Below are 7,738 nucleotides of genomic sequence, written 5' to 3' on the forward strand. Positions count from 1 at the left end.
GGAAAATTAGTAAGAGTGAAGTCAAAATGGGTCAGTTTAGACATAGACCAATAGGTTGGTTTGTGCATTTTTCCACTTTGCAGCATAATCATTTCAAAGGGGACTATAAAACGGTGCTCCTGCAATAAGAATCTTGAAAACCTTTGAGGATTGAGGTCTTCTCCTCTGATGACCTCTGCAGCACCACCTTGGGGAAGGAAATTTGCCTCATGTCCAACCAGAACTTCCCAAGATGCAACTTGTGGCTGTTACTTCCGTAGTTCTGCTTGGAGTGTGGCAGGACTCCTGTTGAGCACCAGAAGGGCTATGGATTAAATTCTGAAGCTGAAACTATTGTAGTCTTTCAAGGTTTCAAATGCTACATCAGAGGAAGAAATCACATTATAAAATAACAAGCTAATGACAATGTTATGGAGGAGTCTTTCAAAGAAACATTGACATGACTGTGACCTTGGAGGTACCAGATTTTCTAGGAAAAATGGCTGCCCAGAGGTAGAGCACATGAGGCTTACCTAATAGCCCTCTAACCTCCACCCTTGGGAACCAGGGCTGGTCCTTGCACTGGGGACACTCCTGCTCGAAGCAGGTGGTTTGACTGGAGAATCCAGAAGCTCCTGCACCAGCACTGCTTTGATTGCATGGTAATTGTCACACATAAATGAAGATGACTACAACCTCCAGCTAGTCTCACCTCTGTTATCATATATCTTTCTTCCATTCAGGGCAAGAGGAATAGAGGGACTGACTGAACATCTGTATCAGTAGTAACTGATTCCTAACAGTACTGATGTCCTTTCAACACAGAACAAAGGCAATCTAGTAGGTTGACCAAACCCTTACCAATGAGTCCTTTGAGACACAGCATTTCTTCCCAAAGCTCTTGGCTATTGATGTTAATCTGTGAAAATTTAAAAACACAGTAAAAGCAACAGTAAGTCATCAGGCACTACCTGGTTACTGCAATCATACTGATGAATCACTTTGTGCTTGCACTTAAGATGGACACATCTGCCTGAAGAGCTATTACCTGAGCACTCAGGAAACTCTTTTGACTGCAATGCTGTCACTCCTGACCAGAGGAAAAAAAACAGCTGAAGTCAGATACCCTCACTCAAACTCTCATTCCTTCCCCCTTCCCACGTGCTCTTACTAGTACCTGACACCAGCTCTGAGAGACCCATCAGCAAGTCAGCTAGCTCTGTAGAAAAGCTTATTAGATTATGTTGTCTTGCAAGAACCAAGGAAAGGCAGATGGAAAGGGTAGCAACATCCAGCCAAGAGCAAGCCCTCCTCTGTTTAGTGGCAGCAACTTGAACAGTCTTGCTGCTTAGGGACCACAGACTCAGTTTGCAGAGAGACTAAGGATTGTTCTGGGGGGTGACTGGGGACACAGCCCCCTGCATCTTATCAGGGCCTCTGGCTGACTGACCAGAGCCCCAGCTAAACCTACCATGCTGTGTCATGTATGGCACAAGGGGGAAGGTACGTGAAAGACCCCTACAACCTCAGGTTTTTCCTGGCATTCTCCTGCTTTTATGGCAACACAAATCCTTGTGGGGCCATGCAGCAAGATCTGAGAGCAGGGAAGGGCTCCAGATGTTCCTCCTGTACCTTGGCTTACCATACAGCTCTGCAGGTATGAGGGACCCTGAGCTCCCTACTGCAGCACTCCTGCTATAGAAGAAACACAAAGAGCTACTTTGCTTTCACTTAAATGGAAGTCTGTTTATGTAATGGTGTTTTTACCCAGGCTAGCAGCCAAAAAAGAGCCACTAGCAGATAACTGGCTGGACTGGTTCTCTACAGGCTGCCTAGATCACAGCAGAAGCAGCATGGACTTGGAGGAGAGCCACAGACACATTGACACCTGCCAGGTCCCAGCTCAGCAGGGACCTCCCATCAGAGCCAGCATGGTGCTCAAAAGCAGGAGTGAGGTGGTGGTCTGGGTTGACCTGCAGCATTCAGAGTGCTGCTTCAACATGCTCATCTCCAGCACGCATCCTCCTTTCCTCACACCTAGTTCAGACTCAGTCCTTATCACATTTTATAAGCCAGATGATTCTCCACCAGCAGTTTCTCACCTTGCCTGCACACAAGCTATACTACTTTGTTAAGATATTTCATTCTTACTAAACTAGTAAATACACAGCTTTCATGATGTCTGGGCACTAGAGGGTGGTTTGAGCCCAGCATGTTCTTACCTGAATTACCAGCTGCTATCTAAAGACTTCCAAAACATAGTGAACAACAGAGAGCATAGAAAGATCTAAGTTGGAAGGAATCCATGGAGTCTAGTCTAATCCCCTGCTCTAACTCCCCTGTGTTAGATCAGGTTGCTCAGGGACTTACCTAGTCAAGAATGCCCTAGACAATTCCAGATATTGTGCCACATAATATATTATCCCGCACTTCTAATACTGTTACTAGAATGGAAAATATCTTTATAATCTTCCCCATCTTACAGGAATTGCACCTTGGTATGTACTTAAAAAAATACAGTAAGTTTAAAAAAAAAAAGGCTTCTTGAGAAATGTAAAATCTGTTTTTTTTTCATCCTGAACAATGACGATTCCTAATAACTTTCTTGGCTGGTACCATTAATCCTAACTACATTTAATCTGCACTGGAAGACAGTAAGTTGTGATAAGGCCAGCTATTTTACAATAAACACTACTGTGCATTAAAGGACTACTAAAATTGCAAAGTCAAGAATTCCAAGACTGGAAACTCCAGTGCAAATTAAATGGCCTCTTACAGATTTTTCAGAGATGTCACTGGAGGTCATACAGCAGTTTCTCCAGGACCCCACCTCACTGAGAATGGGGAGTTGTTCAAACACCTCCTTCTGTTCTCCTGTTTAGCACATGACCCCAAGCCTAATTTTTTCAGAAAACAACTGGAGAATTAAGAAAATTAATTATTCCCATTATCACTGGTGCTAGGATCACCCTCAGAGTGTTTCACAGAATGTTAATGAGTTCAAATGATTTATGGTAATAATTTGTGATAATGAGTTCAACTGATGGACTCAAAGTAATGCTGGCACCCTTCAAAGTGCTTTGCTAATCTGGATGCCCTGAGGCTGCCAGGACTTGCCTTTAATATAAGCAGAACTTTTCTAGGACATCACATCATGTCCAACATGAGGTTCGGCTTTCATCTGCAGATGTGAATAAACACCTTTTTGCAGATCTGGACCCAGCTTTCCCTTAGTTGCTAAAGTCTGGTTTTGATGTAATATTCCCCATTGCACAGCAACACAGTTGGACAAGAAGCAGTAGAAACCATTTTTACCTTCATAAAGTGATCCTCTTTCTCTTATACACATTTTCACTCCATACTTTCCAATTTTAACAGTGAATAAGCAAGGTTAGAGAGCCCATAATCTATTTCTCTCTTGGAAAGACTGAACTTGTTTCAGAATTTGAAGGAGACTTTCATAACCTGCTTCGGGTTTTTCAATATTTTTGCATGCTAAACTACTCTGAGAAACCCTCTCTCCCCTATGCAGGTAGTTATAAAGCATTATTAGGACACTTGCACAGTATAAAGAGGGAAAAATTCCTCTAAACATTATTGTGAAATAGTTTTTTTTTCCTTGTACCTCCTAACTTCACAGCAACACATAAATTGGTCAGAAATGCTCAGTGACACTTGCCATTCAGGAGAAAGCCCCTCTTCCCCAGTTCCCAACTTCTAAATGTCCTCTGAACAACTGTCCCACAAAATGCAGATGCATTTTGGTCTGTGAAAGCAGCCAAACCCATGTCAGTTACTAACAGCTCTGAAACTCAACTTGCAGCGCTGTAGCACTGCCTTTGGGGGACAGATTTGACTTGCCCTGTTTTCCCACACTTCCTACCTGCCTTCAGGAATGCTTTTCCACCACAAGGACCTCATAGCAGGGCTTTGCCAGAAGAATCTGAGACACCCCAAGCCTGAACTTCAACCTTTGCATTTGCTATGACTTTAAAAGATATTTTAAAAGCCTGGCTCCTACTGACCTGCAGAACTACCTCCTTTTTCTTTGCAGCCATTCTTCTGAACGAACAAGGGTCCTTTGACCAGCAGTCCCAAGCACAAAGCACTGCAGACGTCTTCTAATTACATGAATCCAACCTGCACCACAGAGAGAGCTTTTTATCCATCTTCACTCCTCCACCCAGGACATACCACCTATGGCAGCATCCCTGTCCTGCTGGAGGGAGCAGGATTAGCTCACCCTTTTCACAGTGGCGAGGTGCTGCTGCAGAGCCTGAATTGCTGCTCACTTGAAGACACGCAGCAGCCTGTTCCCCCTTGCCTCGTGATGGTGGCAGAAGCAAAGGGGCCCAGCTGGGGCCTGGCAGCACCTGTGTGGTGGTTGGCAGCACCCCCAGGCTGCTATGGCACCCAGGCAATGCTGGGGCGGAGCAGCAGCCCAGCCCGCCCCACTCCCTTCTCAGTGTCTGCTGCAGCATTATTCCGGTTGGAGCCACTCTGCCTCCTCTCTGCCTGTCAAACCTGCCCAACTCCCCCAGCCCACCACATGCCCTCCCACTCATTTTCCTTGTCCCTCACAAACTAGGGGCCCAAAACAAGGCACGGGATCCAGACACGACCTCCCCAGCACCAAGAAGACGGCATAAGCTGCTGGCCTCACTCCAAACACGGCTGTTTTCAAAGGTTGGTTGGGGTTTTTTTTCCTTATTTGCAGGGAACAGACAGCGCCTGTGCCCAGCACACCCCAGAGTGATGCCTGTTTGGGCAGGGCTGCTGCTCACCCTGTCCATTCCCATGCCCAGGGTCACTGGGCTCCAGGTACAGACCATCTTGTCACACAGCACACAATGTCTGGTGGCCTGCTCCTCCAGCTGGTCAAGGTCCCTCCTGGTTGAGGATTCAGCTTCTGGCACGTCAACTCCCCTAGTGTCCCTGGCAACCCGAGGGGCACTGTCCAGTGCCTCCAGGGGACATGGCAGGGCTGAGCTTTGGCAGAGTCTCCCCTGCCTCCAGCACCAGCTCAGCAGAGCAAACTGCACCCCTGTATGCCCCCAGCAACTGTCTCTTATTGCAGAAATAAGCCTCCAGTAAAGTCCTGATGATATTAACCTCCACTAGAATTTTGCATGTTTACACCTATCATGTGCTTACATTTTAGGATTACCAAAGACAGTCCTGTTAAAGCCATTTTCTAGTCTTCAAGAATCTAATCTCATGCACCTCAATTATTCTTCTGCCTGCTGTGCTACTGCTTCAGCAGTTTCATGGAGGTACAGCATGTGCTGCAATGGATAAAGTCTGTAAAAAGAAATTTTAAACAATTTGAGAAGTTTGCCTTAAGAATATATTGGCACAAGATGCTTTTGAGCAGGTCACTTATCTTCTTCCACTATTACAATGTACATCTGTGATTGGAACAACAGCTAAATAATGTTTCATTTGACTTACTGTGTGGTAGAGATTTCTCCAAACATGGACTGGAGTGGGGGAGCAACCAAGTGTACCATTTGTCTGACAAGTAGCATGCCAGACTCCATACAGAATTATTCAATTTTTAACACAGGAGAGAAGGACTATCACTGGACCCAGAGAAAACAAGTGGACATATTTATCAAAATTCATTAGGACTGGTTTTCAGAAGAGAGATGGCACAAGAAGAGCAGAAATCCCGGTGATTTCCAATGATGTCCAGACACACTCTATACTTGTTTTGGTTCTGCAAGAAAACCTGTAATTCACAGGACGCTGCTACCTAAATAAAGTTGGTAAAGATCTGGCCAACCAGCAAAAAAGTTTAGTTCCCACTGTGAATCTCAGGCTAGCAACTGTCATTCTGTAGAGAAGCTGGCACAGAAAACTGAGATTTCTCCAGGAAGCTGAGAAAAATCTAGATGTTCTGGTAAAGTTATTTTTATTTACAGTATTCTTCTTTTTGTACATACCTATAGCAACATCAAAAATTATTCACAAAGCTTAACTGAACGTAAAAATGTTCTCATCCAACAGTTCATCCTACCAATATCTGTGGAAAATGTCAACTGTTCTCATGCAGCAATAAGATTGTCTGAGCATTGTTTTTCTAGTTTTTCTGGTAGAATTTTAGGAAACCACCTCAAAATATGTACACAGATTCTTACTCACCTTTTTGTCTGAACACCTTTAGGCACCAAAGTTTTATAGAATCGAACTCAGATTTGCTCTTAGAAACGCGAATTGAGGGAGGATGGGGAAGAGATAGGTAAGAAGTTGAGCTCTTAAAGGTACACAGCAGAAGTGCAAATTTAGAAGTCGGATGCACGCTGTATAGTTTTGCATTTACTGCCTCAGAATTTGTCAGTTTAAGCAAAAATATATTTGGTTTAATTTTATAAATAAGACTTCACTTCTGAGGTATTGATACTTATCAAGTTCTCACATATTTTTACTTTCCCTTTTGTTCAGCCCCCAAAGCCCATAATGAAAAATTTGCAGAAGGACATTAAAAAACTGCCAGTCACTTACTGCAATGCCTGGGGAAAAAGTGTCAGGTGCTCACTTTTATTTGTCTTTCAAGAGTGGAAGAAGTTACATGAAATGTATATATTCTCCTTTGCAACCAAGTGATAACAGTTATCTGATACATAGCACATTCAAATTCCAGGCCAAACTGTGGTCACACCTTCTGACACAAGTAGTTACCTTGGAAAAAAAGTAAGGCTGTCACAATTTGACCTTTTGATTAGAAATAAAAGATTAGATACTTATCAAAATTGGTTAGCAAAGTTACAGACCTCTTTTCTTGCTGCAGCCTTCCTGAAGTTCAATGTAACAAAAGCAAGATTTGGTTTAAGACATTGGCTGCAATCTTTAGTGTGCCTGTTAGTGCTATGTAAATATAGTGTTTGGAGAGTCTGACTATTACCACTATCGTCTAAACTGAAATCAGAAAGTAGACACAAGAAGAAAGCAAGAACCCTGAACTGCATGAAGGAGAGCTCCTTCCTGCCCTCATTTGTTTCTATGCATATTTGACTCCTGAAGCCGCTGGGGTCTCATATTCCAGCCTAACCTCACACAGTCGTCTTCATCTGTACCCTTATTTTTTCCCCCACTTACAGGCACAATTTCAGGAACTTATGGACAATCTAGGCTTCTGAATGCAGTAAAATCCCATCGCTTATTATCCAGGTATCCAAATCCATGCAAGTGTGTATATCTGCTTATATACACAAAATCTGTAGCAACGTTACTGAGCTAAAAAAACCTAACCCAAACCCCCAATTTTTCCATCCCTTCCCCAACTGAATGCACCCAGCAGATCTTTTGTGGAAATAATTTGTCAGTCACTTAACTATATCTGGAGGTAAAGGATGCAAAATAAAAGCAACCCCTTAATCACTGCTTGCCAGCTCCTTCTGGTCTCTTGCAAGTATAACTTCTGCAATACACTGTTTGCTCTACTGATCTTAGTGATCAGCAAATACTTATCACCAGTTAACTAAGCTAATCCTTCAGCCATTATCAGAGCAAGGTCTTGGCTACTAAAGCAATAGCTTATGCCTGCTGATATTGCAAGCCACCTGTTCCTTTCCAGAAAAGACAACAGTCATGCTAACTCAAGTATGAGCTTTTCTTCTAAAAACATAAACCCAAAACAATCCAGTTGACTCATTCCATGAATTTGAGCATGTCACCAGTACCAGGCGACCTTGTATGGTGGTAAAAAGCTCTTGGATCTTGTCAGTACAGAATGTGCTGCTTAGAATTTGGGGTCTAC

This window comes from Antrostomus carolinensis, unplaced genomic scaffold, assembly GCF_000700745.2.
Source record: "Antrostomus carolinensis isolate BGI_N321 unplaced genomic scaffold, ASM70074v2 scaffold31640, whole genome shotgun sequence".
NCBI lineage: Eukaryota > Metazoa > Chordata > Aves > Caprimulgiformes > Caprimulgidae > Antrostomus > Antrostomus carolinensis.